This window comes from Lycorma delicatula, chromosome 3 (assembly GCF_047948215.1).
Source record: "Lycorma delicatula isolate Av1 chromosome 3, ASM4794821v1, whole genome shotgun sequence".
NCBI classification, from domain to species: Eukaryota; Metazoa; Arthropoda; class Insecta; order Hemiptera; family Fulgoridae; genus Lycorma; species Lycorma delicatula.
The window spans coordinates 42,577,792-42,589,797 of NC_134457.1; the positions used below are offsets into that span (position 1 = coordinate 42,577,792).

A 12,006-nucleotide genomic window follows, 5' to 3' on the forward strand; every position below is an offset into this window, starting at 1 on the left:
ATTAGGAAACTTCAAGTAAGATAACCACTTATTTTTAATTGAGATTGTTTGGACTCTCAATTTGATTTACGAAAAATAAGACGAATGTATTCATTCCATTACGCTATTTTTCATTCCCGCATTAATTTTTCTAGATCGTGTAGGATGCAGAATATAGAAACTATTTTTTCAATGAATAAACAAAAGTAAAGGAGAGTATGATTGCAAAAGGATGAGGGATATCTGACTGGTACGTTAGTCACGAATTATAGATAAAGAAGTGCATTAAGTGCAGAAATAAGTAGTAAACAAAGATATAAATAAATATAGAAAGTAATAAAAATGTTGTTTTTTTACAATGTTTGTAGTTTCACAGTTATCTATCTCCTTGAATTTTTCTATTAAGTTTTACATACGTATTTATAAAATTAAAAATGTCGCATAGCTGAACACAAAAGTTGATACGCATTAGCGATATTGGCTATTTTATTCATACTAATTGTAATTAACGTTGTTTGTTTTTATTATTATTATTATTATTATTACTGCGGACATTTAATATTTGTTAAGCTATATTTATTCCTAGACATTAGATCATCGATTATTTTAACCGTTTATTTTTTCAGCCTTCACGGTATTAGTTAAACTGATACCAATATCAACTAATTACCGATATTGACTAATTTACATCTTTCAAGTGCGTGTGTGTGTTTGTGTGCGTGCGTGTGCACACACACACAAGTGTAATAATATCACATCTATCATTCACATACATTGTTCACACACGATGTGTGATAATAATAATAACAGTTTTAAAGATTTACCTGACTGTAATACCAGAAGAAAACTATTTTATCAGTTAAAATAAACTGTTTCGTCCATTCACGAGTTTTGTACTGCTGAAAATTTGAAACTTTCAAGTTTTGAAAATAATAAAAACTGGATTACAAAATTCATTGTACAGTAAAACCTGAGTTTACGGAATTTTGTGGGACCGAAAATATTTTCCGTTGTGGAAAGGATTCCGGTGAATACAGAAATGAACTAGAGGACTATTCAATTAAAAAGAAAAAATATGGTAGTGTACTTACCAGAACCCAATTTCATTTTCAGCAGTGGATTGTGAAATAGTTTGTTAATGAATTCGTAAGCACAAAATTTATATCATAGGATAGCACGTACAGAACAGCATACTGGATTGTAAATTTAAATCATAGGATAGCACGTACAAAACAGCATACTGGATTGTAGAACAATTTTCGTATTTTAATTTAGAAAATCTTAAATTTAGGAACTGATAATTTTGAAGACTAACGAATTTCAGTACCTTAAACTAATACAATTTAATAACATAATTTAAATTAACCGAAATGTACTTTATGTAATTTCTTAGTGTAATAAACTTTACTATCTTGTATATTACAAAAAACTGATTTTAAAAATATTTTGAAACATCGGTAAAGGAAGTTTGGAGATAATCAAAAGCGGCTTTTACTCAAAAAAAATTTTCTTATGTTCTAATGTTCTTGAGCTTAAAAAAAAAACATCACAGATAACAGAAAGAAGGGATCTTAATATGTAAAAAATTGAATCAATTTTCAACTTTTACTACAAATCAACGCGAATATAAGAGTATACACTGTTTTTATTACTACGTCTTTTAGTGCCATAACGAAACAATCAAACAATCTAGCAATAGATATGCTACCGAAAAAAGTATAATTTCAAAACAAAAAATGTAACAGGTTTGCTGAGAGGAAAATTATGAAAGAAGTGATTTTTTCGTTGCCCGTTTTTTTTTACTTTCCCGGCTATAGCAATACATGATCTGTATGATAGCTATAGCCATCATGGGAAATAATATTCTGGTAATTGAAAAATAACTCCCTATTTTAAAATACTTATAAATTATTTATTTATGGTAATCTTGTTTCAAAATGTTTTCTGTTTGTTCTTTAATGTATGAGAATACTGCCAATAATCTCCACTGAAGACTGCAACATTCGCATAGAGTTTGGAGGGAATAAACTGACTTTGCATGAAGAATGGGCAGATTCCTTTAAAAATATCCTCTCGAGTGATCAAGGGGTACTTCACATCGATGGGTTTATGAAGCGTCACAACTACCACTACTGAGCTGGAGAAGATCCTCTTGTTATCTTTGAAAAAATTGAGTATCGGCTCAAACAGTGCGGTGTAGGATGACTTTGGACAAGAATGTGGATCCATTCATTATTCGCGATAGCATGAATGCTGAAAGGTATCTTACAATGCTGCAAGATGAAATTTGGCCAATTGTCAGGGCAAGATTTAATATTTGATTTTCACGCAACATGGCGCCCCTCCAAATTTTGCTATTTTCGTTCGGGAATGGCTGAATACCCATTTTCACAGAAGATGGATAGGTCGTCGTGGTCCGTATGAGTGGCCAGCCAGAAGACCTGAATTAACTCCCGTTGATCTTTTTTTTTGTGGTTGGCTGAAGAGGTAAGTCTACTTGGTTTGTACCAAACCAAGTCTTTGGTTTGTACCAAACCAAAGAACTTGAAGGTCGAATACGAGAAGTTGTCTTCCACTACATAAGAGTTCCTGGTGTAATCATTTGACGCGATTCCTGGGCGGATCGACAAATTGGTAGTGAAATCTGGTGCCCGTATCAAATGACACGTTTGTCCGTATGTACGTACGTATGTTTGTTGGCCTATACTTGATCTTATAACTCTTGACCCCGTGGACCGATTTTTTTAAACTTTGTACTCCGGTATTACTTTCAGGGGAAAGAATTTATTAATTTTTTGCAAAAATTGAAAAAAAGGTGGAATGTTTTGGCCAAAATAAAATTTAAAATCTTTACTAGTGCATATTAACAAAAAACTTTCTTACAAAAGTTGAACATTTTTTTTATCGAGATCACAAATTACCAAAAACTTTTATTTAACATTCACCCTCTTTCCCAAACGATTTCTTTTTTAGGTATAACTTCTCTCGCTTCAGAAAAGGAGTTAACGGGAGTTTTTACATCTAAATTTTCTAATCAAACCTTCAAACCGCTATAAAGATTTTTTGCCCATCCTACTCCAAAAATCTGTGGTAACAAAAAATATATATTTTTTTTTATTTATTTTAAATTGAAATTCATCTCGCAAATTACCCATTGCATTTTTAATTAAAATTATTAATTTTTTGATAACCCTCACTCAAACATTTCTTGAAAAAAAATTAGCCAAAAATGTTTACTCATTCCTAGAAAATTGCAACTTAGTTTATTTAGAATAAGGGCTGTATGTTGTGTTTTTAATTTACTATCACCAGTCTAATTATTTTATAAAAATCAATTTTAACTGATTGCTTCCCATTGAGTACAGAAATCTCAAATAATCTGATGTAAACTACTATCAGAATAAAAAAATCTGATGTGGATACCACATGACTAAGTTGTACGCCTATTAAATTACATATACACATTTTTTATTAAATGAAAAGTACATTAAATTTTATTTTATCAATAACTTTTGATATTTTTTCTTTTTTTATTGTTATGATTGAATTATTATTAAATGTAACTTTTTTTTATAATCAGAGATTAATAATTATTAATAAATCAAAATATTTAAATTAAAAATAAGTTAAAAGAAAAAGGAGAAGTCACATTCGAAGTCCTTTTCCCCTGTAAGATCCAAATATTTCATTAATTAAAATTTTATTTGGCTATAACCCTGGAACCAATGAAAATAAGTACCACTACGATATATTGTTGAAAAGCTCTCAACTAGAGCTTATTACCGCAGTTAAGAAAAAGTTCAATATCCAAAGTTTTTGGATTTTGGGCTTTTTTGGACATTTTTGGTCCAGTCGATTACAATCAAAAGGATAGGTGCACAACTAGATGTAATTAGATGTTACAACAGTCCTAAATCAAAAAGTTCAACATCTTACGGCTAATCGTTTTTGAGTTATGCGAGATATATGCACATACGTACATACAAACGTCACGCCGAAACTAGTAAAAATGGATTCGTGGATGGTCAAAATGGATATTTCCGTTGAAATCTGAAAACCGACATTTTTAGCGATCATATTACTTCCTTTAATTCGAACAATGAAGTAAAAGCAATATATTTTATCGCAATTTCAGATTTTTAATGCTTAAAATATACTTTGTTAAAGAGAATAAAGTCAATAAAATAATTTAATATCTCTCCCCTGATGGGGAAGCTCCATAATTTCTTTTAAATTTCGATTTTAATTTATCTAAAATTAATTTTAGTGAATAATTGTAATCATTAAAAACGGCCCTGATGCTCGAGCCCTGAAATTTTGAAATGTCGAAAACATATTTTTTTGAGATTTTGATGTTAATATATTAATATTTGGTTAGTACTTTATTTTGTTGAGCATCTTGGCTTAAAAATAAAAAAATATTAAATATAATCAAACAAGTTTTTTTAAATTGAATTTAAAAAAATGAAAATATATTTTAATCAATAACATTGAAATTTATTACATTACATTTTTGTTTTCTTTAATATGTCGATGAAAAAATAACTAAAACTGGCTAACTGAAAATGTTTGGTTAATATTCTGTAACAGATTCTTACGTTGTATCTTTTCATTCTCCCGGTTCTGGAAGTTTACATTTTTGAGCTTTCTTGATATTCAGAAAGCATTTTTCGTTTAATATTTCATATAATAAAATACTAAAGCTATCATTTAATATTTTACAAAAAGAATTATAATTTTTGTTAATATTTTTCAATGAAAAGGAATTATGTTTTAATGTCATTATAATGAGTGAATAATTATAATGAATTATAATTAAATTATATTATAATATCTTAAAGTTGGTTACAAAATATGAATAGCTTAAAATTGAGTGAAAAAATTCTCTCAAGATCATTATTAAATACAATTCATTGCCGGCTTTTATACTAACTGATTTGAGTTGGTGATATAGAGTCCTTTATTATACTTTTATTATAATAATAAGTATACTTTTATTATTTAAAAAAAAGTCGCATAATCGTCATAAGAACTCTCAGTAAAAGCAAATATGATTCCTTTTAGTATAACTCATTACATGCATTATAGCCTTAAAAAAACCGAGATAGATTAAGATAACGATCTTATTTTTACTGTAAACAGCTTTCTAATTAAATCACAGATAAAAGAACTCCGAAGAAATAGTTTTAACTACCTAATTGTAGAACTGAATGTGTACTATTAATTAAATGTTATTCTTTAAAAAAATAATTAAAGTTATTAAAGCTAATAATAGTTACAAAACTATAACTTGAAAAATTATTTAAATTTAAGCTTTATCCTGGCACCGAGAAAATATTGTAACATATACAATTAATAGCTTATGTAATCGGTTTAGTTCGTGGTTATTAAAGAGAAAAAATTCTGGAATAAATATGAAAACTGCAGTAATTAGTCTACTTTTAAGTAATAAAAATTAATTAACTGCATTAACAACTTACAACAACGGTTGCAATATGCAACTATAACAAAACAAATCACTATTAATACGTACATCAAGAAAAGAGTATGAATGATCTAATTTGTTCCTGTTAATATTACCAAGATTTATTTGTCCTTGTTCTACTTCTGTTTAATGTCTTTTGCAATTTGCAATGCCAGACTAAACGGTATTTTTCTGCACAAACCGACTTAAATATTATTACACTACTTCAAAACTACCGTTTAATGTGCGTTTGTTAGTAAGCTTTTACCTTATTACTAGTCGTAAAAATGAAATAAAACATATTATATTTATTATTAGTTGAAGGGTGTAACAATAATATGATGTAAAAATAACTAAACAAAGAAATAAAAAAATAAAAAAAAAAAGGTAATCGATTTTATAATCTATTACTAGATAAGAATTTATAAAATAATGCGATCAGAATTTTGATAATGTATATTATCACGATGCGATTTGAATTACAAAAATTAAAATTAATTTCACAATAGATGCATTGCATTCAACTGGAAGATGCGGGTTCCCAATTCCTGAATATTTCTATCCACATATTGTAATGTTTGTTTACCGATGACAGATACCTGTCGCTTTCATCGAATGCATTCCAAAAACGTTAAAATTTTAAATATTCCTAAAGAAAATACCTTGTATTGTAAAATTTTGGAACCCTTGCATTCATAAGAAATGTTCTATGATCGTGTGATAGAGAAAATATCTTTTATTATTTAACTATTATTTCTTTAGCTACATCACATAATTCATCGCTTTGCAGAAATCAACATTCTTGTCCGTTTTCTGTAATCATACGATAAACTGTTAAATAAAAGTCACAGTTTATAGTTTAATATAAAAAAATAATAATGAAGAACCTATCATTTAATAGAGGACAATTATATATTAAAATAAGTTTAATGCGGTAATGTTTGTGAAAACTCTTCAGGATTTGAACTGTATATTTAGCTACTGTGATTGTTTCCGTAACCATTCGGGTGAAACTTGAGCCCTCTCACGAAAATAAATACTTAGGACATCAAATTTTTATTTTTACTGATAAAAAGTCGAATTCGATAACAATATTTTAAACGTTTTTTCTCGTATTTTCATTCTTAAAATTTACGAAAAATATTCGGTAATATGGTAAGCAGACGAAATTAATTCTTTTTTTTGTAGGCCTGTAACTGCTGTGAGTCCAATGGTCTTTGACGATAGCATTTTAAGAAATTTTCTAGATTAGCAAATTAAATATTCTTTCACCTCCTCAAAAATTATTAATCGGTTAACAGTGAACAAAAACTTTTGATTCTGTAAAATCCCATACCTAGACATTTTTAAATTGAATATGATAATATTAGCTTACTGGAAAAAGAAATATTTTTAAAAAATAATTCATTTTTCAAATATTTAAAAGATTTAAACTACAAATAGATTTCTACAGTAAACTCTTTTTTAGATTTGGAAAACAACATACCCGATTCAACACAAAGGAAAGAATATTGAGGTGTTACTAATGAAAAATAATATTATTTCAACAGTTACGTGCAAACAACCTTGTGTTGCCATCTTGTTGTCATCGTCAAATAGAGTACGTAAAATTAACCTAAGCGTAAATTACACAAGTATCACAGGTGGAGGCCGACTGTAACGCAAGTCTCATTATTTGCTGACTCAGTAGCTGCTAGATTGTAGGGTCTGCAAGTTTGGAGATTCGAAGATTTGCAACGGTGTTGAGGGAAGAGAGCGTCTAAGGTTTAGCTAGACAAGGAGAAGTGTTTACTGGTGGTCCGGGGCCATTGCCTCCCTGAGAACAGAGGCCCTTGCAGCCAGAAGGAAACAGCGACAGGTGAGGAGGAGCTGTTCTGAACAAGTTGCAAAAGCGGAGACTACGTACAGGTCTGCTCAAAATGGACTATGTGCCGCAATCAACGTCGCTAAGCGAGAGGTCTGGAGTAAGTTATTGGAAAATGTTGACGCCGACCCATGGGAGAGGGCGTATCAAGTGCTGATGAAAAGGTTGACAAGGTCCCCCCTCCTGCCTTTGTCCAGAGAACAGGGTCTGGCCGCTTCCCTTGGCCCTGGAAGTGAGGACGGCTCCTTCTTATCCCGAAACCAGTGTCTGCAGACCATGTGGTGGCTTATTGGCTGATATGCTTACTGACTGTCACGGGTAAGTTGTACGAAAAGCTTCTGGCGGAAAGGGTCAAAACTTAACTGGAGGCCACAGGAGGTTTTTCGCCTAATCAGGACGGCTTCGTCTGGGGGAACTCTGCTGCAGATGCCCTCCGGAGAGTAATTGACTGTTGAGAGTATTGGTCCTTTTGGATGTGAAGGTCGCTTTCAACAGCGTGCCCTGACCAGTTATGATGGAGAAGTTTCGGCGTAGGAACATTAGCGACTATTTGGTGGCAGCGATGAACGAATTCCTGCATGAGAAGGACCTGTTGTCGGCGACGGAGGAGGGGATGTACGCATTCCAGATGTTTGGGGGTTTGCCTCAGGGGTCAGTGTTGGGTCCCCTCCTGTGGAACCGGCCTTTGATGGAGTCCTGCGACTGGATTTCCCGGGGGACATATCAGTGATTGTCTACATCGATGACTTGGCGCTGTTGGTGGCTGGCCGTACGGAGGAAGTGGAAGAACTGGCGACTACGGCTTTGAGATGGGTGAATGCTTGGCTGCACGAGAGAGGCATGGAGTTGGTACCCTGTAAGACGCAAGTGGTGACAGCAGTTGGCAACCATCGCAACAGGGACATCAGCATCCCCGTTGATGATTTCCGGGTGAGCACTTTGACACACGTTAAATATTTGGGGATATAGTTCAAGAGGTCCGGCTTGTTTAATAAACATGTTCAGGAGATTACGGACAAATCTGAGCGGGCTATTGGCAGTCTTGAACGGTTATTGGGTGTGGTGGGGACCGCGAGCGGCCAACAGGAAGCTCCTCAGATCGGCTGATACGTCGATTCTCTTGTACGCTGTTCCGGCTTCGTTTGAGGCGCTGGGAAGGAAGAAGAATTTGAGGCGGCTGGCCTCACTAAAGTGGCGGGTGGCACTTAAAATTGCCGCCGCCTATTGGACAGTGTCTGGAGAGGCGATGGGGGTGTTAGCGAGAGTCCCACCCACCCATCTTCGGGCACTACACTGAAACGGGCGTATGAGGAAATGCGAAGGCTCACTCCGCCGCCCTTCTGCTGCAGGAATGGCAGGAGTTTTGGTACGCAACGCATAAGGGTGCAAGGACTCGTCGGTTGATCCCCAGGCTTGGGGCTTGGATGGTGAGGAAGCATGGTGAAGTTGGGTACAATACCTCCAAGCTGCCATCTGGACACGGGGGATTTGGGACTCATTTACATTGGTTCGGAAGGCCAGAATTCCCAAAGTGCATTTATTGTGCGCAACAAGATACTCCCGAGCATACGTTTTATGTATGTCCCAGATGGGCAGAGGTGAAGGAAAGACTACAAAAATTATCTTTCATCGTAAGATTTTATAATTATTTTTTAATTCGTCAATATATGGCAAAGCATGTAACGCATCGAATATAATTTGTATTCGTATGCGAGAGTAAATATTTACGACTTTGAATCGTGGAATTATAGAGCCATTGAAACAATTACAAAACGGAAAAACACCGAGCAAGTAATAAAACAAAACTGGCTTGCGCGGAAAAATAAGCTGAGCGACAAAGTAACAATATTTCGATTCAAATTTGACCTATAAAACGATAGAAAGACACAGCCGATGAAAAGATTTTATTCTTAAAAGATTTTAAGACATAATAGTTTTCTAAAATACAAGAATTATTCATGGGCACATACAAAATTCTGATCCACCCCATATGTCTCACAATTTGGATTTTTGAAAAACGTTGAAGCATGTGGCGGCTTTTTGCTTTAGAAGAAATATCTAAATAGGAATTTTACGGCTTTTAACACCTTTGTCTTCATATACTTTCATAAAACACTTGGCCAAATCCTTAAACGCAGTACCAATTTTCAGGACTGTAACACCTTTGGTTTCTGAGGAATATAACTTCTCTTAAAAAACCTTTTCCCACTTTACAACCCCCAAATTAATTTTTTTTAAATTATTGATACGAGTCGTTTTTAAAGCAAGAGTCTAAACGCCATTTTTCACGACCGAACACCTTCCATACGTGAGATACAGATTTTTCATTAAAAGACTTCCTTCCTTTTCGTTACATTGTAGACAAAGTTTTCTAAAATCCTTACTTAATGAGTGCTTACGTTATAAAAAAAATGTACGTTCCAAAATTCAGCTACCTAGGTTAAGCGCTTTGAGCCATACGTTGGTTGAGAGTCAGTCAGGAAAGCTTGTTCTATAAATATAGATTAATTTAAGTAATCATAAAAGAAAATCAAAAATTGGTGGAAGAATTAAAGGGTAAAATGCTATTAATTATTATATAACCTATATAACTTAGGAAAGAGTAAGATTTAAAACAGCGTAAATATATTTTTAGACTGCTTTAAAATAGTCTAAGAACCTTTTTATCTTCTTATTATGTTGCATAGAAGATCCGTTTAAAATTCAACTGACTTTGAAGTCAACTAAAATAGCACATATTATTATATACTATATACGAGTAAATTTATCAAATTTTGTTAATAGCAATCGTCAAATAAAAAACTCTAAACTAAGTCAATTACGGGAATATACTTTAAAATATAGATTAATCTGTTAACATCTGTTGGAAAATCGTAAAATTAAATCAAAATATCAAAATAGATATTAAATTGCATTATAAAAATATTAACAATAATAAAAAAAATATATAGGTTATTTTAACAATTGCATTACTTTTCTTTAATTAATTAATTTAGTTAATTAATAAAATATTACGTAATTAACTTCATAATTACTTTATTTATAGCAATAAACGTCTAAAGCCATACAGTGTGACCTTATAAACTGTACACTACACAGCCGCGTTATTAATATAATGTATGACTTATTCATCTACACATTTCGATTTTTATCTGAAGTTACGTGTTACAAGATTTGTTTATTTACCCCAATAGGATTCTGAAATTATTGGTATAATTTATGATTACAAAACATATGCATATAAGAAAGGATGTAAATAAAATTAAAGAAACACAAAATTTTAATTTTTAAAGAGCCAAAAAAGAAAAATCCTTCTGGATGATTATAACCAAAAAGGATATTTTATTACATTCACATTTATTCCTTCGTTTCCTCGGACGGTTAGTTAGAAGCGTGATAAAATCCCGCTTCCGTGATGACGGTGATGATATATTAAGAAGCTAACATTTACAACTCCTTCGAGTGCGGTTCGGACCCTTTTTCACCAGCCATAAACAGAAAAAACTACTTCCATCTAATCACACAATAACTTTACAAGTCCTCAATCCTTAGAACATCAAACCGAAACTCAAAGCACATCCTGAAGAAAAGGGAATCAAACATAAGGAAGTGAGTGGATAGTGAGAAAATGATAACCTAACAACAGGAAGACAAAACAAAACAAATAAATTCGCCTATAAGGATGTTCCAATGCGTTCCCAAATAATATATTCTTCCTAAAATTTCTTTGGAGACCCAATTATCTTAAGTTAAGATGAAATCAACTCACTGCAAACTGAATTCTCTTTGATAACTAGAATAAAAAAAATTGACTTCTGATTTGTCGTTGAAAACACGCAAATTGCCATAGAAACACAACGCATGCTAAGTAATTATTGACAATCTATAATTACATAAAATATCTCCCCAAACAGTACATTCTAATCAAATTATGGAAGCGATAATTGTTACTCCTCAAACTGGTACGGCGTATGAGATAACAAATTTTCTGAAAACTGAAAAAAATAAAGTCACAAAGATTCAACTACAACGATCATAATTACACAAATAACATCATTAAAAACAGCGCTGTCAGAGGATGCTGGAAATTTAAGACAGGGTTGGTTACACATATATACACGAAGAAGGGATAAAAGATCGACTCTCAATTATAACCGATAAACTCTTTCAAATATTTCAGGAAATACTATAGGAAAACACGGTTTCATAATATTTGAACTTGTCATCAATGGCGCAAATTTCAAGAATGGATTTTATTGTACGTAATAACATGTTGACAATCAGGTTGGGCTCTAATTAAACCAATTATTAACTACGGAAAAAGTTTATGAAAAAACTGGCTGGATACCCTGAAAATGGAGCTCGTCGATAAAGTTCTAAAACGTGAACTCGTTGTCCTATAAGTGTCTGGAAGGTATGAGTATCGATAATGTGTACAAATAATATTTACGAGTAGTTAACTTATGTACGAAAAGTATCATTTTTAAAAATTCGTTTTCCTCAGTCTCTCAGAAACATATTTAGGAATACCCTCCGTACTTCACCCAAATTTTTGTTTAGATTAAACAGACATCAGAGAAAAATTTTAACTTCACATTATTTGGCGGCATGTGGAAGTACCCGATTAAACTGACCTTTAACCCTCTTTTAGCTGGATTTCAACTGAGAGATTTTATATTATTAAAACCAATAAGAACAT

General features: G+C 32.4%; 1 protein-coding gene across 2 annotated transcripts in view; it reads right to left on the reverse strand.

The window, feature by feature from the left end:
• heca (hdc homolog, cell cycle regulator) overlaps positions 1–12,006 on the reverse strand; it is a 550,635-nt gene that overhangs the window by 405,217 nt on the left and 133,412 nt on the right. The gene's annotated exons all lie outside the window — the stretch shown is intronic.